The 25,520-nt window shown below is 36.3% G+C and overlaps 1 long non-coding RNA gene across 9 annotated transcripts in view; it reads left to right on the top strand.

Moving 5' to 3' along the window:
• LOC141385789 (uncharacterized) overlaps positions 1 to 25,520 on the top strand; it is a 267,880-nt gene that overhangs the window by 10,638 nt on the left and 231,722 nt on the right. For 8 of the 9 annotated variants that reach the window (XR_012406780.1, XR_012406782.1, XR_012406775.1 and 5 more), the window contains exon 2: positions 6,502 to 6,608. This is a non-coding gene — a long non-coding RNA (uncharacterized lncRNA). Of the gene's footprint in view, positions 1 to 6,501; positions 6,609 to 24,283; positions 24,347 to 24,528; positions 24,683 to 25,520 lie in introns of all 9 variants that reach the window. The other variant, XR_012406783.1, reaches the window with a different exon arrangement.

Raw genomic sequence — 25,520 nt, 5'->3', positions numbered from 1 at the left:
GTACTGTATGTGGCAACATATTTCTTTCTATTGTGCTGTTTCTGTTAGGGTCATTGACTAACCGGCCAATCAGAGGCATTTAGAGAGTATTTTAGGCTGAGCATACTCTGTAGCACTGTATTTTAATCTCTTCTGTATACTTACTGTAGTAAATACAATTAATTGTGCATAATTACATATAACTAAAACCTAACCGACATTCTAATCCTATATATATATATATATATATATATATATATATATATATATATATATATATATATATATATATATATATATATATATCTATATATATATATATATATATATATATATATATATAGATATATCTATATATCTATATATATATATATATATATATATATATATATATATATATATATATATATATATATATATATATATATATATATATATTTAGAGGTGTGAACCTACACTAGTCTCACGGTTCGGTTCTGTTACGATTATCATGCCATCGATTCGGTTCAATACGATATTTCGGTGCATCACGGTGCATTGACGGTGCTTTCCATACACAGTTTTATATTTTCTTCACAGCAGCAGTTCTTGTATTAAAATGTATGAATATATTTATATTTATATACTATTTGTAATACAATTTTGTTATCAAATACAAACAGTCAGATATATAAACTGTACCTTTAAACAAAACAAGCATTTAGCAAATAATATAAACAAATATAAATATCCAGCTCAATTTCTGATCCTTGTCTAGTTCTCTTACACCCCTTTGATTGGTCACACCCTCAAAAAAAAAAAAAAAACGGTTGCGATTGGCTCTTGCGCGCTGCGTTCTTCACAGATGAGTGATGCTGATAAGCGGCAGGCGGCAGCGGCGCGCGAGAGAGAGAGAAATGGAGTATGCTACTTTCATTCTCTCGATCTCAGTGAAATAGGGGCTATTATTGTACATGTCAGTGAAAGACTGATCCAGCAAACACACACAGTGAAATTGTGCACAGTTTATGAGTTTTAAGTAGTCAAAGCACTGTAAATACTCGCGATCGCCTCCCTCGCGACAGAGCGCATATGAGGTAAATGACGTCAGTAATAACCGGTTTTGATTATTACTGAACCGATACCGAATTGTCCGCGTCTGCATCGCAGTGCACCGAAAAAATATATATCATATATATATATATATATGATGTAATTAATTTTTTTCTAAATTGTATTCACATTGGTGTTTTTCAAATGTCTCGTCAATGAAAAGTAAAAATGCTTAACCAATTCGCAGTGCAAAATCTAATAAAATCACTGGGATGACACTATTAGGCCATATTCTGATTCTATTTTTCAGATATTTAACTCAATTGCCATTTTAAGAATGATATAGTACGAAATATTAGTATTTTCATGGTTTGCAAATAATTTAGAATGAAGATTTTATAAAAGTAATATAATTAGAACAACATGAAAGTAAACAGCACTTAAAAAGCACATATGTATATCATTTTTAACGACAACAACAACAACACTTTCAAATTCATCAACTAGCATTTTCAAAACGTCTTTCATAGTACAAAAATGCAGTCTTTGCGAAAAGGTGAAAAGAAAAAGTTTCAAATGCAACCAGATACTTGTAGACATCCAAAAAATATAATTGAGAGATTAATTTCACATCTTTTATTATTATAAAAATAATTTGACATGCATAGACACACATAATAAACTGTCATGTCTACAAAGTTTTATAATTTGTTTTAACAAAACTTTTCAATAAACAAGAGGTTCTTTATAGTGGGAAAATTATCTTTAGAATTAGAGTTATTTATTTTATGATTTTATTGAAAAACTTTTTACTACTTTTTTCTTTATTGTGAACCCAAAGGTGCTTGGTCCTGGGGTCCGTTCTTCGTACTTCACTTAAATCTTCCAAGACGATTTGACAGATCCTGGATCTTTTAATCCTTATAACTGATCTATGGCTAATGTGGTTCTTCAAACAAGTTCTCGAATCAGATTAAAATGTTGAACTGATCTGAGATTGCTGCACGTGCTGTGAAGGACAGATCTATCCATCATCGAAATCATTATCAGCAATGCAACGATTGGCTGATATCACAGCAGCGTATAATGACATAATCTGATTAATATTCAATTATGCATGTGAACAAAAGTACATAAAATTAGCAGTAAATGGTTTGTTAAATATGATATGAAATAACTTTCCACGTGTTGTGGGTTACAGGCTTCACACTTTCATGTGTCGATAGTATTTAAGTAGTAATTTATTTAGTTTTACTTTTAGATCGGGTTTCCTTTATCATAGTGTCTACATTATAATGACTCTGGCATCAAAAAAGCATTTTGATATCGTTAAAGCGTCTGTAACTTTTGTGTAACATCAAATCACTGTCATATTATCTGTCAAAACGTGTGCAAGACTGCATAAATTATTATTTTTTTTATTTTTTTTTTTTTAAAGAGAGAATATTGGCCATGTAAATCATACGCAAATTGCACTAAAGTCGGTACCTTAAATAGTATGCATTTGTATCTAAAAAGTCTATATTAATTAATGGGCTGTTTGAACCCCTTGGGGAGAACCACCCAGTAACTGTACTTTTATTTCGAAGTGTAGATGCATAGCAGTTTTATTTATATATTTTACACCAACACCAGCAAATCAAGCTTTTGCTGGGCATATTGGCAAGTTTCAAAAAGGTGTGTTTTGGGAAGTTAATGATAAACTCTGTCTTCCAGAACAAAGTTTAACCACCCATGTTCTGTGGCATCATTACAAATTTCAGTGTCTTTCATCTTTAGGAGTATTTAATTTATTTCTGACCCATGCAACAATCCTGAAGGACAGGTGGACATTAAGTAGCTCTAAACCCATTTTGAAAGAGCGAACTATGTGAATGAAGTGTGAGAAACAGCTCACCTCAGCAGAAACCGCCTGTCAGACTCTTACGTTTGCTTCCTTTTGTTTCATGTTTCTGCTTTTCTTCTTCCCTTCAATAGGGAAATCTAAACGTTTCTTATTGATAAACTCATAAATTGCTTCTTTATTGCTCCATAATAGCTTGGAGCAGGAAGCTTTTTTACTTAAACTAATTAAGGCAAGATAGATAAAGCCATATAAAAGCGAGGAATAAAACCTGCATGGTGAGTTTTATCCCAGTGAAAGCACTCTGCAAAAAAAAAAAAACACAGTGAGAGATTCAATTTTAAATGCGACGATGCCTGTAAAAGTAGCGCTGTGCTGTTGGTGTAGCAGATGAAATAGAATGAGGGACGCGCCTGAGTCCCGTTCCTGAGCGTAGAGCTTGCTTTTGTTGTTCTGCCTCATTAGGGTTTACGTGTGGGTGTTTGTCGAACTGCATGCTCCCTTTTCCCAATATCTGTGCAATAAAGTTTCAAACTATTGGTCCACACTGTTATTTCGTGCAACACTCTAAATGTTGATTGTTAAAACTAAGGAAGGCCATTGTTAATTTTAGAATTTTTTTTTGTTGTATTGTTTGAAAATCCAACATATACTGATAGCAATCAAATTGACTTGTCTAAATATTTATGTGGATCACTCAGGATCAAAAAATACATAAACATTTAATGTTACTAGAAAGTCTCACCGTCCGGTCAGTAATAGCATTACATTTACGCACAGGGTTGCAAAATAAATCGTTTCAGCATTCAAATGCAATGTTCAGTCTGAATTATAGTTGACCAGAATTGTATTTAATTATTGTTTTTTTGTGAAACTTATATGATATATGCAAAAAAAAAAAAAAGGGGTTTTCTTACTAAGAATTTTTGTCCTTTTTTCTAGTCCAAATATCATATTGAATACATTTCAAAGCGGAATCCAGATTATTTCACTTGGCCCACTGACATAATAATTAAAGAAAAGTTGAAAACAAGACAATATTTTACTTGATCTAAGAATTTTTAGATATTTGGACTAAGAACCTAGTAAGAAAAACATTTATTTGCAATTTCTGTTGCTGAATACTGTTAGACTATGGAAAACCATCAAATAGAGCTAAATAAACTATCTTATAAAACTCTCCCTTATCGCAATATTTATCGCAGAAAATTGAAATATCACAATATCAGATTTTTCACACACATTTAAACTTTTTGCTAGCATATTTGAACATGTTCACATGCATATGCAGGCAAATTTCTTAAAAATTTCAGAATAATTTTTATTTCTCCAGCACTGAGCCATATCCTCCACTTCAACTGCACTTACATACACCATGTTTCACAGATTTGTTTTCCTGCGTTCTCAAATCCCCTCTTTAAAAACTTTGACTTAAAAAAAACTACTTTTTTTCTACTTGAAAGGGGGAAAAAAATCATCCTATGTTTATATTTTGTGTTAGAAATGTACACGTATGGCTATAGTAAACTTGTAAACTGATATGACACTGGAAAGTAAAGGCTGATTTATACTTCTGCGTCAAGCGCACATGTATGCTACGGCGTTGACGCATAGCCCTATGCCATGGCCGTCGGCGTCGCTGACGTGCACCTCTCAAAAAATTCAACTACACATCGCAACGACGCGTAGCGTAAGCTCTGTGATTCGTCGGCTTGGTAGCGCTGACGAGTCTTGGGCGGGACCGAGAGCCGCGTGACGGGCGCAAGCCCAATGGAGCAATTGTTTACAAGTGTGGAGTCCCGCGAAGGAGCTCCTGATGGAAAGTTTTGTTTTGTGTTTACCTCATAGTTAAAGTTGTTGCACGTCCGCCGGTTCTTGCCTCAAAATGAGCAAGTTTGAGCCACTTGTACATCCCGGAAGCGTTCAGAAAGAACAAAACACACCAGGTAGAATACACCAGGTACAACAGCAACATGGCTGCTCAAGAAAATCAGGACATGCTCAAATTAAATTTTTTTTGGCATTATTAAGAATATTTACAGCAAACAAGCATATGTTTTAATACATTCATAATGGCAATCATGTTTCACGGCCACGCTTTTTAAAAGAAAATCGACTAAAAAAAACCTAAATATCATTATCTATAAACCATTATAATATTTCCTGTATAGTTGTCCCACAACATACAGTGCTTTCACATCTGTCACTTGATGAAACTCGGAATACTCTGTCAGATAGTCTAGTGGCTGGGAATTATTTTTTTACAGCGTCTGCTAAAATGTTAATGTTGTTTTCTTGTGTTTTGATGAATATGGCCACTGTGTACATGCACAGTTACAAGCTTCTTGTCACATTATGATAACATGATATTGTTGCCTTCTATGATTGCTTGAAGATAAATTCCAAAAAATAACACAACTGCAAGAACTACAGCAGTCGTCATCGGCAATCTTATTTATACATTCATTTATTTTATTTTTGGCTTAGTCCCTTTATTAATTAGGGGTCGCCACAGCCAGCTTATCCAGCACTTGTTTTATGCAGCAGATGCCCTTTCAGCTGCAACTCACCACTTTGATACGTCCATACACTCTTGCTTTCACACACATACACTATAAATAATTTACTCTATTCACCTGTAGCACGTCTTTGGCCTGTAGGGGAAACCGGAGCACCCGGAGATTCAAGGGAATAGGGGGTGAACTTGCAAACTCAGCACAAAAATGCCATCTGACCCAGCCGAGGCTCGAACCAGTGACCTTCTTGCTGTGAGGTGACAGCACTACCCACTACATCACCGCACCACCTATAGTCAATTTCATATGAAGTAAGAGATCGCAACAAGATATGATGACCTGTGCCAGTGTTGTAGTGGTGTCCCACTTCTTAGGGGTAAATTTGAAGCTTTACCCCTTCACACTTCGTTTCATGGGCCAAGGGGAAGGGGAAGGGGTTAAAAATATAATTGGGATTGGGTCATTTTTTCATGCTTTTATTTTAACTCATACGATTATTCATGGAGCTTCATTCATATTTACAGTTGATACAAGTAACACACTGTAAAAAGCAATTAATTGCCTTTACTAAGTAAATTCATTGCCTTAAAATTATTTAGTAAATGAACTGTTCATAATTATTAAGGATCATTTAGGTTTACTCACTGACAATGTTTACATGTACATTATATTTTTTGCCTTAATCTGAATAAGACAATAATATGATTAAGGTGTTTACATGAGTTGCTTTTTAAATGTTCCTTTCATGATCTCATTTTACATGTTATAGCACATAATTCGATTAATGTCATTGCGTCACCACGATTTCCATATTTCCTCCGGTGTTTCATGTTATTTTGGGTGTTTCTTTCCTAATTTGTCGACTTTAACTGCAGTTTGACACTTTCACTTTTATTCAGGCACATTTTATGCATTGCATTGCCCCCATTACGTTAAGGTACTCAAAATTTTCAGTTTACATGTTAGACACTAAATCAGAGTCTTAATCATAATAAAATCAGGTTATTGGTGTCCATGTAAGCGTACTCACTTTTTTTAAAGTAAAGTCCATTGTAAGCCAACCGATTTACTCACTTTTTTAGGTAGTCACTTTTTACAGTGAATGTTTTGACAATGTTTTCTTCTCTGAAGGTCTTGTGCCCATTGGAGGATGAGAGAGCTCTCATATTTCATCTAAAATATCTTATTGTGTGTTCCTAAGATGACTGAAGGTCTCAGGGGATTTAAACAACATGAGGGTAAGTAATTAAAACAGAATTTATAATTTTTTTGTAAACTAATTCTGTAAATAATGGTTTAATTGCATATTTAAACCTACTATTTTAGAAAACACTCATTCACCTGAAGTACCTTAAGCTTATTCTAATGTTAGTGAATTTTGTGTATGCTGAATAAGAGTAAACAGGGTTGTCCATTTGCATACAAAACACCCAAGCCATGTCCATAAAAAGGCTTTCCACACAACCTTTCCCTTAAGCCTTTCTTCACTCTTCAAACATACAGCACTCTCTACAGATTTTCTAACGAGGCCAAGTGTGCTATTCTCAAGCCCTGTTCAAACACAATAAACACCTTTCATAAAGACGCAGATTACATAGCTCTTATTAACCAGCTGCACACGCATATATCTGCATTGTTATTCAGAAAAACCTTGTAGCCTGATATACAATGCTGAATTTCTTTCTATTTTACTGTAGGTACTGAAATATATTTGTTTAAATATAACTAATGATTTATAATATAAAGTATATTGATTATATGATAACTGTTAACTATGCTAACTATAAGGCCACCAAGAGTATTATTTAAATGTGAGTTTTGTAAGCTGAGAAAATATTATATGCTATTCCTTCTACACTAATGAAGGACTACTGAGACATTCCAAGCATGGGATGGGTTCTCCTGGTGTGGCAGAGTTGGTCACAGCTCTGAAACAAATCTCTGCCATTTGCTTACAGTAAGCATGTGCTTTTCACCATACACAATTAACCTGCTTGTGATCTTCCTTCATATAACTTTGTCATGTTTTGGTGTCATTTGACAGTTTATGACTTCAGCATTGTAGTGATAAAATCAACAGAGACATTGATTGATTGTATTTCAATATACAACATATTTACTATTGTTAAGTTGTGGCCTGAGGAGAGTATGTTACTGTACTTCTCCCCCACTTTATCTCCTCAACTTTGCTCTCATGTTCAAATGGTTTTGGGGGCTTGTTTTCACTCATGTTTGACAATGCTTTACTCAGGGTATAATAAGGATAGGTAACTGCTGATCGGGAAAAATGGCTTTTACTCTGCTTCTCCAGCACACCCTTGCGTTGCCTCATCTGCTAACAAAGGCAGTTTCACCGTCTTTGTTGCTCAGTAGTGCATATGTTACAGGGAAGTTTCTTTATGCAGCTTGTCAGTTTGTTTCATTCTACTGTCTGTGCATTTAAAGATATAACTTAATAAACATCTTTGCCTGCTTTAAGGCGTTGAGATTTTTTCTCTTTATCAATGACAATAACAGTTTTAATGGAGTCAGATTTATTACAGTGGAGTCAAATAAATAAATGATTTAAACATGCTATCTTTCAACTGCTTTCTGTTTTCGATTATTGGTTCAGAATGGCAGCTTAAGCTTCTAGCCTTACAGTATGCTATTAAATGCTGAATACATCTACTAACTTCTTTAAAAAATCACACGTTTTGGCAATTAAAATATGCAATTTACAAATGAAATTAAACCCTCAGGTTTTTTCTTTTTATAACTCTAAGCTGATGGAATTTTTTTTGTTGACAAATGTCATTTGTAATAGATTATTGATGTAACTTAGGATGTATACAGTATATTAAAATAACTTTGACTGTTTCGAATTCAGGTGATGTTTCTAGTTTCTCTGTCTGGTCTGCTAAGAGAAATCTGTGGAGGTGTCAGGGAATATGGGATGGGTATAAATGGAGGTTGGAGCCAGCTCCAAATGGGCTAGTCAAGTCCAAGTGGATAGGACTTGAGCTCCAAGTGGGCTGTGTAAGCCTCCTTGAGTTTTCATTGATTCATTTCATGTCTTGTACATGACATGGTGTCAAACCTGTTGTGTTTTATTAACATCTACACCTATATCACAACATTAAACCCAACCTGCCTGTAGCGTAAGTCCTGTCCATTTGAAGGGCTCTGGGCTACTTAGTTGGGAAATATAGGCTAATTTCAGGGCCAAACATACCAATAATACTCTATTGCAGTGTTTCTCAGCCACGTTCCTGGATGACTACCAGCTCTGCACATTTCTCTTGTTTTCTTAACCAAGCAGACCTGATTTAGGTCATCAACTCATTTGCAGAGACTGAAAGACCTGTGATGGGTGTGACAGACTTCCAAAATATACAGTGTTGGTGGTCCCCCAGGAACATGGCTGAGTTGCACTGATCTATAGTACTGTATATTTGAAGGAGACTCTGGGAAAAAAACACTCCTCAAGTCAATAACTGCACTCATAACTGCACAGTTTAAAACTCATGGCTGTTAAACCATTTGTATTTGTTGTAACTGCTTGATCATCTGGCCAATAATTTTGAGTTTATGATCCCTGCATTAAAGCATAACTTTAGGAATCGATTGGTCAGCCATGCATTCCTTTTCTGCATTAGTTTCAAAGCATGGAGGATAAAAAAAAGGCAATTTTATGGATACCATATTCACGTTATATGGTTTTGTTACTATTTTCTAGAGCTTGAAAGTGTGTGCCGAGTCCAAAAACACAAATGATAAAGTGCTTTTTTAGCACATTCATTTCAGCACCAATCTACTTTCCAGAGAAAATTGACCATTGCAAATATTGTTAGTCCAGAATAGGCCCACAGGGTGGTTTCACTGCGGCAGTAAAAAAAAAATCAGTTTGCCACTAAAACTTTTCATCTGTCAAAGTCAACATAGTGTCTCCATCTCTCTCTCCCTTTCTATGTATCTTTCTATCTATCAGTCCATCCATCTTCCTGTTTTTTGTGAGCTCTGAGAATGTGTTACTGTGACCTTTGTGGATTTATTTTCTGTAACTCCACCAAGTACAAGGCCTGAACAATAGCACAAATATTATTGAGCTTCAAATCCTTCTCTTAGTCCCCTGTGTGTCTTTTCTCATCCAGAATACTCAATATATAAAACGAAAACGGAGAGAGCAAAAAACTGAAGTGAGTGTCTACAAGGCAACTGAGAGATGTAGTAGAGATTTGTTGATAATTAATGATTAGTTAAAAAAAATGAAATTAAAAATGTGTTTTAAATAACTTTTGTTAAAAATAAGTGAAATTAGATGATATAATTTAATTATTGTTATTATCTTTATTGTTAAATTTTATTAATAATGTTTAGTTCATATAATAACAACTACATTTACATTTAGTCATTTAGCAGACGCTTTAATAACAATATCGTAATTAAAAAAAAATATTGAAATGAAGAAATGATGCCAACCATCGAGGAATTCAAGGACAACACATACTTAAATACACAAATACACTTAATTAAACATGTTCACCTCACATAGACATCACCTATATACTACAAAACTGCAGGTTAACTACACTCATCGGCCACTTTATAAGGTTCACCTGTCCAACTCGTTAACTCAAATTTCTAATCAGCCAATCACATGGCAGCAACTCGATGCAATTAAGCATGTGTTCATTGTTGAGATGATCTGCTGCAGTTCAAACCGAGCATCTGAATGGAGAAGAAAGGAAGTCACTTTGAACATGGTATGGTTGTTGGTGTTAGTCTGGCTGTTCTGAGCATTTCAGAAACTGCTGATCTACTGGGATTTTCATGCTCAACAATCTCTAGGGTTTACAGGGAATGGTTTGAAAAAGAGAAAAAAATCAGTGAGCAGCAGTTCTGTGGGGGCAAATGCCTTGTTGATGCCAGAGGTCAGAGGAGAATGGCCAGACTGGTTCCAGCTGATAGAAAAGCAACAGTAACTCATAAACCACTCGTTACAACCGAGGTCTGCAGAAGAGCCTCTCTGAACGCACAACATGTCCAACCTTGACAGCAGCAGAAGACCACACCAGGTGGCACTCCTGTCAGCTAAGAGCAGCAAACTGAGGCTACAATTTGCACAGCTTCACCAAAAATGGACAATAGAAGATTGGAAAAACATTGCCTGGCCTGATGAATCTTGATTTCTGCTGCAACATGTTAGGGTCTGAATTTGGCGTCGACAACATGAAATCATGGGTCTATTCTCCTTTGTATTAATGATTCAGGCTGGTGGTGGTGATGTAGTTATGTGGGGGATATTTTCTTGGCACACTTTGGCCCCATTAGTACCAATTGAGCACCGTGTCAACGCCACAGCCTACCTGAGTATTGTTGCTGACCATGTCCATCCCTTTATGACCACAGCATACCCATCTTCTGATGCCTGCTTCAGCAGGATGACGCACCATGTCATAAAGCGTGAATCATCTCAGACTGGTTTCTTGTACATGACAATGTGTTCACTGTACTCAAATGGCCTACACAGTCATTAGATCTCAATCCAATAGAGCACCTTTGAGATGTGGTCGAAAGAGAGATTCGCATCACGGATGTGCAGCCAACAAATCTGCAGCAACTGCATGATGCTGTCATGTCAAGGTGTACCTAATGAAGTGGCCAGTAAGTCTATGCATGTATTTATAGACACTTGTGCCATCAAACTGTTATACAATTCAATATCAGCCTCTTTTTACTATGATATGGTTATATATCATAGCTGCTGTAATTATTTACAACCAAATCAATGCAGTGCTAATATATAGGGATATGTGATTCAGGTACAGTATATACCTGAATATACGAATACTGGAAACAAAGAGAACATTAGACGCAAGCAATAGTGTATCTGGCGAAGGAGAGATCTAGTAGGAAAATGTGACTAATGAGAGCAATATTTAACACTTTAATCAGTGTTTGATTAATATTTAGCAATTTTCCTGCAGCAGGAAGGCCGTTCTAATGGGATCTCTGCTGCTTCCTCCTTTTGCTGCTGAAGCCTCAGGCTGGATAAATTACACCGCTGCACATAAGGCTTAGAGGACAAAAAAGTGCACCCTGACACCCTTCCAACCTGGTCTGAAATTAAACTAAAATCCTTCGTGAAAGTCCACCCACAATACCACCCCGTACACGCCATCCCCTAAGTGTGTTCCTTCTTTAAAGCTCATTAGAAATAATTCGGCTCTCTCTACACCCCCTCAGACCCAGAGCAAACCCTGCTGACAGGTCGCTCCACATTTACCACAGGTCAGCATGTGAGGCGCTTTCACAGAGGATTAATTTGCTCAGAGTTTTCTCTTTCCAAGCTCCAGAAACGTAATAAATGTCTCCTTTGTTTAATTTTTACATCGACTTTATTTTTAAATTCATCAAGAAATAAGAACTGAGGTAATGAGATCAAGACAGATGATTGTTAGTGTATTTGTATTGACAATGAGATTCATATGACTATGAATATTGTTTGGATTGCATTTTTTTGTAATTTATTGATTGATTGATTCATTGATTGGTTGGATTGTTAGGTTGCTGATTTATTTGGTTGGTTGATTTATTTTTATTTATTGATTTGATTGATTGATTGATTGATTGATTAATTGATTGCTTTTGGTTGGTTGATTGATTGATTATTTGATTTAATTTGATTAAATTTGATTTGATTTGATTTGATTGACTGATTGATTGATTGATTAATTGATTAACTGATTGATTTGGTTGGTTGGTTGATTTGGATTTATTGATTGGTTGATTTTTAATATGTTGGTTGATTTTCTTAAATTGATTGATTGATTAATTAATTAATTCATTGACTAATTTGTTGGTCGGTAGATTTTATTTGATTAGTTAATTGATTTGAGTTGGTTGTTTAATTTTGATTGATTGATTGATTGATTGATTGATTGATTGATTGATTGATTGATTGATTGATTGATTGATTGATTGATCGATCGATCGATCGATCGATCGATCGATCGATCGATCGATTGGTTGAGTTGGTTAGTTGGTTGGTTGATGTGAAAAAATCTAATTTTGTTGATTAAAAAAATAATTAGTTGACTGATTTATTTGATTGGTTGGTTGATTTTATTTGATTGGTTGGTTGGTTTGTTGGTTGGTTGTTTGGTTGATTAATTGATTAGTTGGTTGATTAAATTATTAGGTTGGTTGGTTGGTTTTATTTGATTGGTTGGTTGATTTTATTTGGTTTGTTGGTTGGTTGTTTGGTTGATTAATTGATTGGTTGGTTGATTAATTTATTTGCTTGGTTGATTTTAGTTGTTTGGTTGGTTGATTTATTGATCGGTTGGTTAGATTTATTTGATTGGTTAGTTGATTTATTTAATTTATTGATTAGGTGGTTGGTTGGTTGATTTATGTGGTTGGTTGGTTGATTGTATTTTAATTTATTGTTTAGTTGGTTAGTTGATTTATTTGATTTGATTTAGTTAATTGATTGATTTATTTGATTGGTTGATTTATTGATTGGTTGCTTGGTTTTCCCAGAGATGGGTTGCAGCTGAAAGGGTATCAACTATGTAAAACGTGCTGGATAGGTTGGCCTTTCATTCCGCTGTGGCGACCTCGAGTTAATAAAGGGACTAAGCCAAAAAAATAAATGAATGAATGAATGAATGTATGAATGGTTGGTTGGTTGACTTATTTGAATGGTTGGTTGGTTAATTTATTTAATTGATTGATTAGATGGTTGGTTGGTTGGTTGGTTGATTTAATTTGATTGATCGATTGATTTGGTTATTTGATTGGTTGATTTATTGATTTGTTGTTTGGCTGGTGATTTGAATGGATTTGATTGATTGATTGATTGATTGATTGATTGATTGATTGATTGATTGATTGATTGATTGATTGATTGATTGATTGATTGATTTGATTATCCGACCAACCGATTTTGATTATCAGCTGTAAATCTGCAGCTCATGTAAAAGTGAAAAGAAAGAAAAGAACAAGCTAGAGAGAATTAATAAGGAAAAGACACAGGATAAAAGAGTATGTGCATGTATGTGCCGACCGACCGACGGAGCTGTGTGAAAAAAAAAAAAATTAAAAGTCCAGAAGTGTTGTTATTATTGCTGAGTAAAACCAAAAACATTTAATTTTGATTTCTGCATTAAATTTACAAAAGTGTTTAAAAATTTATGTATATATATATATATATATATATATATATATATATATATATATATATATATATATATATATATATATATATATAATACATTAACTGCAAGTTATGTTTAAATATTTTATAAAACTGTGAGCTTAAAATGTAGAGGAGGTCATTCAGCAGGATTCACTGATATGAGATAAATGCATACAGTAAATATAAACAGAACGTAAGAGTGTCCTCTGTTAATTCAAGGTTGAAGTAAGGTTGCTTAAATTTTGATTAAAGAGAAACTATCTTAAATAATTTAAAGGTATAGTTATGTATGTGAGTAGCAGACTAAAGTTGTCTGTTTTTTTAAGTATCTAGTACTGCACATTAAAAAGGTGGCAATCTGCAATTGTTTCTCAAAGAAGTTCTTTATTAATTCAAGGTTGAAGGAAGGTTGCTTGAAAATCTTGATTAAAGCTCAAAGCTGAATTTTACACACGTGTGAGTTCATGTTTGGGTGAGGCTTCATGTTTTTTCCCACACTATCTAGCATGATTTTTTTCCCTCCGTCTGTTTGCTCATTAATAAACTGACCTTGGAGAGTCATTTTTAGACAGGCTGTTGGAGGATTTAAAGATTAGCCTGCCTCTCGCTTCAGTCCATCTTTTGTACTTCACCTTTATGGAAGTATGATATGTTTATTGGCCTGCCAGACAGACGAGAGAGACTCATATAAAACCCCTCACCTCCCTTTCCATCTCTCCCTCTTTTTTTTGTTTTTCACCCATTATCTGTTTCATCTCTCCCAGGCCTTCATGCACATACTCTTTTATCCTGTGTCTTTTCCTTATTAATTCTCTCTAGCTTGTGCTTTTCTTTCTTTTCACTTTTATATGAACTGCAGATTTACAGCTGATAATCAAAATCACCATCTTACTTTTCCATCTCGATTTCTGTCTTCATCTATTTTCTGTTTAAATTACTCTGTCTGTAATTTTAACACACACACATATACTTGTACATATGTCTTTATAAGGACTTCCCGTACAGTAGACATAAGGATTTTATACAAACTGTATATTACTCCCACTACCTCTAAACTAAATTTTCACAAGAAACAACATACATTTTTACATTTTCAATTATGTTCATTGTAAGCTGTTTTCCACCAAAAAAAGTTTAAATTCAATGCTATAGCTGTATTTGTGGGGACATTTGGTCACAGCACAGCGTGATGATTACAAGACACGCACACACACATATTCAGACTATCTCTTTGCCTGAAAACTGTAACTGTAAAACTATGTAAGAAGGAAAATAATCAAGGAAAACAAAGTGCTGGGATTTCATAGAATGGTCTATGTTGCTTTTCAAATGGATGAGTGTGCACTAGTAAGGGTTGTATATCTACTGTAGGGATGGGAAGATTAACCGATATGTATCGATACGCGGTCATGCGCGTGCACGATGCGAGTGCATCGGTTGAGCAGCAGAGGATGAATGAAATTTTGGAAGCAAATCGAGATGCATCGGTTTTTGCGAGATGCATCGATTTTTCCGAGATACAGCTTATTTTTTTAATATAGAATGTATTTTTTATTTATTAACAAGTGTTGTCAACCTGTTTTTGGCGCATAATTTAATCGACCTACATAAAGTAAGCCTTAGCAACGGATTTGCGGATGTGCACACTTACACTACAACTATCAGGTGTGCGGATGAAGCTAGTGGAGCGCCCTCAGAAAGCGCGAGAAGCAAAACAAACATTTTATTCCCCACTGAGTTTTAAATCTAAAGTATGGCAAGCAACATTATGGATTTAAGAATGGACGACATGACAGGACAGATGCAATTTTATTTTTATTCAAAATGTGCCGCGCGTCTGTAAAATACGCGGGCAGTACGACTAATCTGATATCTCACTTGAAGCAGCGCCACGGTGTTGTTGTGAAAGCATCTTCCAGTGTTTCTGCATCCCCGGCTTTCACACTGCTTCAACCAGCTCCAAAAGTGGTGAGAAAAGCATTGCAAGTTTTTTTCCCATGCGCAACAGTTCTGCTCGCTCTACGCCAATAACGAATGCTATTGCATTGTTCATCTGCAAAGATATTCAGCCTAGTGTCACGGAGAACGAAGGTTTTAAACACCTCCTCCTGTTAATTTTTATTTAATTATAATAATAATAATATTAATAATAATAATGATAAAAATAATTGGGTGTCACGGTGGCACAGTGGGTAGTTTGACCACCTCACAGCAAGAAGATTGCTGGTTTGTTATATTTTTATTAGCCTGTTGTTTACAGTGACAGTGATGTTTCAAAGCAGCATAACACTGCTAGTTCACCACCTTAAGTTTTGAATATTCAGTGGCAAAATATATCTTTGTATAACTTGTTTTCATAGTTGAAAAGTTAAATCACAATTCTTGTTGAGCAATGCTAAATTTATTTATGTTGAAAGAGTGCAAATATATACATATTTTTTTAATATATATTGCACTTATACATTCTGTTTATCTTGAAAATACTTAAATAATATGTGCTATATGTTCTAAAATGGCCCTCTACTGTAAACTGACACTCTGGCTCTGAGAGAAGAGCCAGTTTGTAAAAAAAAGTCTTGGTTTTGCTTGGTTTATAAATAATCAAACTCATTCAATGGCACAACATCCTCTTTCACATAATCTCATAAACTTGATCTAATTAGTTAGTGCTGAAATATCGCATCGTATCGTGATATGGGTGTGAATCGTATCGTGTTGCATCGCAATATGTCACAAATGTATCGCGAATATATCGGATCGTATTCTTTGTATCGAGATGCGTATCGGATCGGCATTATAGCTTAGATGCCCAACCCTAATCTACTGTATGCTGCCACTCCCATCAAACTTTGTCATGGATGACTTGAAGCATACAGTACTTAAAAGGCAGCCTTAATTGTGTTCCTTTAATTCAGCCTGTTTTGAATGATGCAGCTGATGTATCCTACAGTATGTCCTTCAATCAAAAACACCGTTTTGGTGAAATGTAGTTACATTTTCAACATAAAAAACATACAAAACATTTTTTTGAAATGACTTTTACTAGTCACCTGAAGTTGCTAGTAATAAACAAATTAGTAGTAACAAATTTATGAAAGTCTATATTAACGAATGTATTAGGCTGTTGTAAAGTAACTACTGTACATACGCTATCTGACAAAAGTCTTGTTGCCTATCCAAGTTTTAAGAACAACAAATAATAACTTCTAGTTGATAATTTGGTATCAGAAGTGGCTTATATGAAAGACAAAGGCCCCTAGATTATAGCAGGTCGCACACCAGAAGTGCCGCGACACGGCGCGCACATGACAGTTTAAAGTATCACACACCAGATGCGCACATTCGAATGATATTTAACATTAAACTAATCAGATGGCGCTCTGTGGCGCGGCTGAAAAATGGACTGCGTCCTGAGCCGTGGCTGGGCGCCGCCGACAACTGCCGACTTGCGGCGCCAGTGTGTGTATCCCAATAGAAACATATGTTTAGAATTCTAAAATGCATGGCGCTGCGTGGCGCGCCGCTGAGCGGCTCTTCTGGTGTGCGACCTGCTTATGCTTATTTTATTAAAATAAAATAAGATCATGCCTTGATCTTTAATTATTTACTAGGACAGTAAGATCTGGCTTTGCTTAGACAAAAGTCTTGTTTCTTAACAGAAATAATGTACAGTATAGAATATAAAGTCATGGAGGCTGGCTGTGGACGCTGAAGTATGAGAAGGAGTGCTATCCTGCTGAAGAATTTGCCCTCTCCTGTGGTTTGTAATGTAATGGGCAGCACAAATGTCTTGATATCTCAGGCTATTGATGTTGTCATCTACTCTGCAGATCTCTCTCTGAATGTAACCCCAAACCATGATTTTTCCTTCACCAAACTTGACTGATTTCTTTGAGAATTCTGGGTCCATGTGGGTTCCAATAGGTCTTCCATAATGCACCTTTAATTAAAGTTTTTTGAAGTAAAAAGCATTCCAGTTTTAGTTCATCCTTAATGTGTGAATGTCCCATTATGTTAATTTTATTCAATATTTAAACTGCTGTGTGCATTGTATGATTAAAAATAAATAAATGTCTAAAACAGACCCTGAGAGTTCCTACAGATCAGAGAGTTCCTACCTGATCATGTTTCCTACATTTTGAACATCTAATCAAGATTTTCCAAAGAACTACACTGATAAATCTCCAAAAAGAAACACATTTATTAGGAGGGTAAAATAGGAGAATGAGGTGAAAAGCATGTGATGCATCTCCTCTGATGAATAGTAGGGCAGCTGAAAGGCTCTTTAGCATAATATTCCACAATAAATCAGGCCGTAAGTGATGGAAAAAGCCTTGCTCAGATACTGTAGCTCTGGCTGGCATATGGAATGATGTCTTCAGTGTTTTTTAGTACAGATCCCTGACTCTGGCCAGGTAAGTCATGCTTTGATAAACAGCCCAACCCCATTCTCAACCTCCATCTATCTTAATGTTTTAAAAATCATCCAGCAGAGAAGCAGAACCACTTAATCTTAACAGGCCTTTAGGTGAAAGAGGCCCGAGCCAATGGTGTGTGAGCAATACGAGCTGGAAGGTCACGGGATAGACGTGGAGATAGGCTCACCAAGACTATTAAATCAACATTATTGAATGATGTCATAAAATGGACATCCATTATCTAAAATTTACAGGCTGACAGGCTAAGCTGGCACAGGTATATGGCGTCAGGAGGGGTTTAGGAAAAGCGAAGGAGACGAACAGTGAAAACAGCTAAAAGGTGAGAACAGCTCCACTAATTCGCGAAGACATTCATTATCACCTGTGGCTAAGCTGGAAGTGTCTGCTCTGGTATCCGAGTCTCTTTCTTGCCATCACGTACACTTTAAGAGCTCTAAAAATAGACGTAGCAGCAAACCGGAATGAACACCTAATTAAAATACATTTAGTTGTTGATGAAGCAAAACTGACCAGAGCAAGCATAGCTGGTACATCTGTATACTGCAGATATGGCCATAACCATATCTGTCTTGAATATTTGTTTTGATATGTTGAGGAAGGCTAGAGACTTGTAATCGTTCAATTCCATAGTAGTTGTTTTTCCCGCTGTAGATGTCACATGGTTACATGTTTTCAGCGTTCTATAGTGTTCAACAGAAGAAAGGCAACTATAAAGCTTTGGAAACACCTGAGTGAGACTAAGAGTGCTTTCACACCTGTGAATCGATTCAGTTGTTCCGAAACAGAGATTAAAATTGTTACATTGTTGCTCTTTGCTCTTGGAGCGGTTCGCTTTCACACTGCAAAGTTTCTAATCGGACCAAAAGAGCTAAAACAAGTCACGTGCGAGTAAACTCTCCTTACATTGGTCAGAGTGTCAGGGTTTATTTTGCAGCGTCCCGCTCAGCTGTCAGGAGAGGTGGTGGTTTGGTGGTGATTGACAGGGTGCGCGCGCGTGACGTGTCTGAGGAGAGACACGGTAGGTAGGGGTGAAATGGGTGCGTGACGATGCCTATTTGAGGACTGGGAGAGAGACGCGAGATTACCGGGAGATCATCACTCGTTTGCGGGCATCCGGAGACTCCCGAAACTTCCCGCCCTACTCATAATTCTCTCTTCATATAGCCGTAAGCCTATTACATATCCATGAAACACTGTGATATAACCGTGCTCGGATCGGATCGCTTTCTCACTGCAATCGAACCGCTCCAGGGTTTGTTTCAATCGAGCCGAGACCACCTCATTCAAGCGATCTCGGAGCGATTACTTTGGCGCGGAACAGAGCGCGATTGCCCTGTTCACATAAGCCAATCGAACCGCGCTAATTGGGCAAACGAGATACGTTCCGAAACAAAAGTGTAGGTGTGAAAGCACCCTAAATAGTAAGTTAGTTTTCCGTTTTGGTTAAACTGTCCTTTTAAACAAAAAAGAAAGTGGAACCACAAAGAAAAACATTTTGAATGTTGAGTCGTAATAAAAATAAAATAGCTAAAATAGCTAAATGTTTCTTTCCGGAATTACACGAATTACATGATATCATGTTTTAAATCCATATTGGCTATTTAACGATTGACTTTTTCGCATCATTGGATATTTACCAACTCAGGCTCATTGGAAGTATGTGGTAATGTGTAAATGAAAATTAAATTTTTGGGTAAACTATCCCTTTATAATACCTTATAATGAATTGATCTTTCTACAATATTTGGCATAAAAACATGCACAGATTGTTACTTCATACACTATCTGACAAAAGGGTTGTCACCTATGCAAATTTTAGGAACAACAACAAATAATAATTTGACTTCTGGTTGATCATTTGGTATCAGAACTGGCTTAAATAAAAAGTAAAGGCCTCTAGATTACGCTTATTTTACCAAAATAAAATATAATTTTGAATTATTTAATTATTATAGTACGGTCTGACTTTGCTTAGACAAAAGTGTTGTTGCTTAACAGAAATAATGTACAGTATAGAAAATAGTCATGGTGCAGTGGAAAAATAATTAAAATCATGTGACTCCCATTAGCTTGGATGCTGCATCCATACATCTCTGCAATCACTCAAATAACTTATTGATAAAGTCATCTGGAATGACAAAGAAACCATTCTTGCAGGACTCCCAGAGTTCATCAAGATTCTTTGGATTCATCTTCAATGCCTCCTCCTTCATCTTACCTCAGACATGCTCAATAATGTTCATGCCTGATGACTGGGCTGGGCAGTCCTGGAGCACCTTGACCTTTGCTTTCAGGAACTTTGATGTGGAGACTGACGTATGAGGAGTGCTATCCTGCTAAAGAATTTACCCTCTCCTGTGGTTTGTAATTCTGATGTTGATGTTGCCATCCACTCTGCAGATCTCTCACACGCCCCCATACGGTATGTAACCCCAAACCATGATTTTTCCTTCACCAAACTTGACTGATTTCTGAGGGAATCTTGGGTGCATGTGGGTTCCAGTAGGTCTTCTGCAGTATTTGTGATTTCTGGGATGCAGTTCAACAGATGATTCATCTGAAAAATCTACCTTCTGACACTTTTCCAAATGATGAACTAGAATTTAAGTTCAAAAAACCTAAACACCAAGTTTTTTTTTTTTTTTTTTTTCTGACACTGACTGAAATTAACACCAAAAAACACATCATTCTCGCATCATTTCCTGCACACATGACAATTTGCATGGGTGTGTGTGGTCTCTTCCACATGAGTGCCCCGTTTTAAAAGCCTGCATGCTCTGCTGTTTACAGCAGCGCCTTAAATATCCCTCACAGAGCTATTAGCAGAATCTGCAAGCTGAGCATAATGAGAGACTTTGTGGCATTTCTTATTATTATTTTATGATTGTTAATCTCAGTGCATCTCTGTTACTTTGCAGCAGGCGTCTGTAATGTCCTCTCTTAGGACCGAGGTGTTTCTGCTGGGCTGGTAGTAAATAATCTCCCTGTGATTGTGCTGTGTGTTTATGGGCTATCAGAGACAGCTGGGCCAGCTAAACTTAATCAGTTTATTAGTAGAGTGCTGAGGAAATGTGATATACAACGTCTAGGGTAATCAGAAGTCATCATGCTTCACTGCCCGGCCTCAAATTTCATAACACCGCCAATTATTCCTCCGTTATTAATTATAAAACATATTTTCCTTTATTAGCATTTCGCGTTGCCGATTTTGCTCTGAGAGAAAGTTTGGAACAAAGCCAGCTGCCGGTACCTGTAGTTGTACAGGAGAGGAGATAATTAGCTTCCCCAATCCTGCAAAGGGTTTTACACCTCTGTGGGGTGCTTTGAATTTGATGGAAACTTGGAATGTGAAATCAACAGTCCTGGATTTAAACCGAGATGTATGCGCTTTTGAGTCGAAAAGAAAACTTGGCGATTTTTATGCTATACTTCCTTTTGCAAGTCACGACCTAGCATGATGTCATCATTTCAGATGTGTCATAATACCTCTTTTCATCATGCTCATTTTGGCTTTGTGAAGAGACGCGAGTGAGTTTGACTATATGTGCTTGAGGTGTTCGAGCGAGCCCATTTTCTTTGATCGTGTTTTCATTCCAAGTGAATTGCTGCAATTTCCTGGCTGTTCTGACGTTGTGTTGGTGGCCCATGATCAGAAAGAGCAAGAGAGTTTCTGTTGAAAAAGAAGTAGTCCTCTTTGAAATTCCACAGCTTAACTGTTTTCATTAGTTACAGTAGAGCGTCAAAACTGTTTCTAACAGCTGGAATGTGTGCAGCTCACTCTGTGTTTTGAATATGTTGAATATTTGATTCATATAGTACACTGTAAAAAATGCTGGGTTCCACACAATCAATTTGTTTTGGACAACAGGAAGGAATCAAGTTAAATTAGGTCACTAGTTTTTACAAATTTAGGTGGATTGAACAAAGTTGTCACCCCAAAAATGTAAATTATAAATGTGTTCAGCCATTGTATCAGATGCATTTATAGTATTTTCGCATATAGAAAGATAAGTCTTTTCTATTGTATTATTTAATTGTAAATTTTAAAGGGAATTCAAGAACGCTGATACCACCGATCTAGTTACTGCCACCAAATGGACTACAAATCCTGTCATGCACCTAACACACACACACACACACACACACCTGTTCTGGTTTTCGCTGATGACACAGACGCACAGCTGAAGCTCATCATTGAATCATTACCTGGAAGAAACCTCTCGTTTCCCTACACATTGCAAAGTCTTGTTAACCTGTCAACAGTACGTTTACCTTGTCTTATTTTTCCCCGTGCTGTGTTTCTTGACCCTTGCTTTTTTCTTGACAGTTGCCTGCCTGAGTACTGTTCTTAGTAAATACTCACATGGATCCTCAACTCCTTGGTCAGCATGACAATTTTGCTATTTCCAATGAGATTTGTGAAATTTCCATCAAGCATCGAAATTTCCATCAAGCATCCTTAGTAGCTTTTTTTAAAAAAAGTATAAAGTATAATGTTTTGCAAAAATGTGATTTCTAGCTCTTTATAAACCATGGCTACATATCAACCTAGGTGTACTGGAAAATGTGCTAGTGGTGACATCTATACAAAATGATACTATGTTGATTCTCACTTGATTTTCAACATTTTGAGATCCTGTTTAGTCTTCAAGTCTTCATACTGTAACTTGACTAATACATCTGAGATTATTAATCTGGTACCAGAATTTTTATTTTTTTTTTTTTTGCCTATTGAGTTGATCTTTGGGTAATTTGCTTTTGTAAACACATTTGCGAACCCAAATAAAATATCTAAATTGAGTAACGGTTTGGTTAATATTTCCCAGCAGGGATTGGGCATCTTTTGGTACCTCACAAATCGATTCAAATTGGTTCTTGAAGTCAAATTCATTCTCTCATTCAACACTTGTATTTGATTCCAATGGAATGCCATTGAATTTATTTGACATTGGTAAATGGTTAGGTCTTTAAGAAAAAAGTGGACTTTCATTGCATAATAACATTAAAATTTAAAGTTTTCTTGCAGTTTAGTAAAATAGTTAAGTGAAATTATTGACACGGTTGCTCAGTGGTTAGCACTGTTGCCTTACAGCAAGAAGTTCGCTGGTTTGAGCCTCGGCTGAGTCAGTTGGTGTTTCTGTGTGGAGTTTGCATGTTTTCCCTGTGTTTGTGTGGGTTTTCTCTTGGTGCTCTAGTTCCCTCACAGTCCAAAGACATGCATTGTAGGTGAATTGGCTAAATTGGCCACGGTGTATGGGCATCCGCTGTGTAAAACATATGCTGGATAAGTTTGGCGGGTCATTCCACTATGGCGACCCCAGATTAATAAAGGGACTAAGCCGAAAAGAAAATGAATGATTGAATGAAATTGACCATACTATATATGTGTAAATACAAGAGTGTATGGGTGTTTCCCAGTGCTGGGTTGCGGCCGGAAGGGCATCCGCTGTGTAAAAAACATGCTGGATAAGTTGATGGTTCGTTCCACTGTAGGAACCCCAGATTAATAAAGGGACTAAGCAAAAGAAAAATGAATGAATGAATTTAGTCAAATAATTTTAGGCTGACTTTAACCAATGGTCTTCTAAAGTTTATTATCGGTTTCCTTAGGCAAATATAATAAAATAGCAAAGAAAATCATCTCTTAATACAGTAATATTGTTTTTCCAAAGATACAAAATAATGAAATAAAGTGGTAAATATATGTTTTTTACATATCTTGTTGCATTTATAAAATTAAAATGAAACTAGATATGTATTTTGAGGAGTTGTAAAGTGATTTTCAGCGCAGCTCTAGATTTGAAGTCTCAGAGTGAGCCCTGACCCCCCCTTTAGACCCACTGATAGATTTTTGCTTGGATTGGCTAGTCTTTTTGTAAATTAACTGGTAGTTTAGCCAGATAAATGTTTTGAGTGGCTTTCCCAGCACTGATCATTAATTCATCCTAGTAATCAATTTGTCTTAGTATCTTATCATTAAAATAATGAGACAGGCCGACTAAAGAAAAGTGCAGAACCCCCGAGTGATCTGGGTCTAATATAAAGTCGAGGGGTCTTGTATCATCTAGTGGGGTTTATTTGATAATGACTGTCTGACTGTGCATTATCCTGCTTATTAATGAGTCTATAATGTGAGCAAAAAAAAGAGAGACTGTGCTGTATCCAGGAGCACCTAATCTTGCAAGAGTTGTCTGTGTTTATTCTGCAGCAATCACTGTGGCTTACTGAATATATAGAGGGAAATTAAATATTGATTTGAGCTGACATTATTTTCTTTGCTTATTTGTAGAGGCAGCAGAGAGACAGAACTTGAGCACAGTTATGTAGAGTAAACAGCTTTTCCAGTAGAAAGGTCAGTGTTGCCTTGGACAGCAATTATTATTCTGAATCTTTTACTGAATACTGCAAGTGACCAAGCTGAATCAAGTATTTTGTCTATTTATTTTTAATATTTGCCTTTTTTAAGTTACCTTTTTCCTTTTCACCTCTGGTTTGAGTTTACCAAGGATGGTATTGTGTGGCTTTGAAACACAGAGCTGTATGAGGTGTATTTTAACCAGGAAGGCCTGAGCTTCATTAGAGGCGGTGTGTTTCTGCGCTTTGACAGCGTGTCAGCCGAGACGACAGCAGCTGGTGCACAACATCACCTGTGATGATGTGCCTCTAATCAAAGGCTTCCTCTTTGGAGGTGAGTCGTCTTAGATCTCACACCCTTAAAATAAGGACAGAGATCTTTATGAATATATAGCAGAGGTGCTTGAGCACACGGAAAACACTGAAATCATGCTCAAAGAAATTCAGCTCGCGTAAAAGCCTCTGCTGTTCTCGATCCCTTCTGAATAAAAAATTATAATAATTGCAGTCGTTGATAGTTTTGGTTTGGGGCTGGTCAAGATTTCTGTTACTTCTGGGCTAAATAGTAAAAATGCGTATAAATAATGAAATATGAAAAATGGAATGAATAATATGATTGTGAATTTGACGGAGTTTGAGAATTTGGAATTTGGGAATTTAAGACGGAGTGATGAAGCCATTTGGGGATGGTTAGTAGGCCATGATGGACAGAGACGAGTGGGCGAATTTGGCCAGGCACCTGGGGTTAAACCCCTATTGTTTTTCAAAGGACATCCTGGGATTTTTAACGACCACAGAGAGTCAGGAACTCTGTTTAACGTCTCATTTGAAAGACGGCACTCACAGTATAGAGTCCCCTTCACAATACTATGGCCTTAGGACTCACACAGACTGCAGGTTGAACACCCCCTGCTGGCCTCACTAACACCACTTCCGACAGCAACCTAGCTTTCCCATATTGTCTCCCATCCAGGTTTGGACTGGGGCAGCCCTGCTTAGCTTCAGTGGGTGACCTTGTTGCAGAGAGCTAGCTGTACAGCGTACAAGTGCTGTCAATCGATTAAAAAAATAAACTAATTAATCGCACCTTTTTAAAAAAATTAATCGTGATTAATCGCATTTAAAATACTGAAACTTGTAATTTTGGCTATTCAAATGTAAAATTAATGTAA

Source organism: Danio rerio, chromosome 5 (assembly GCF_049306965.1).
Source record: "Danio rerio strain Tuebingen ecotype United States chromosome 5, GRCz12tu, whole genome shotgun sequence".
NCBI classification, from domain to species: Eukaryota; Metazoa; Chordata; class Actinopteri; order Cypriniformes; family Danionidae; genus Danio; species Danio rerio.
This window is presented reverse-complemented; position numbering and strand designations above follow the sequence as displayed.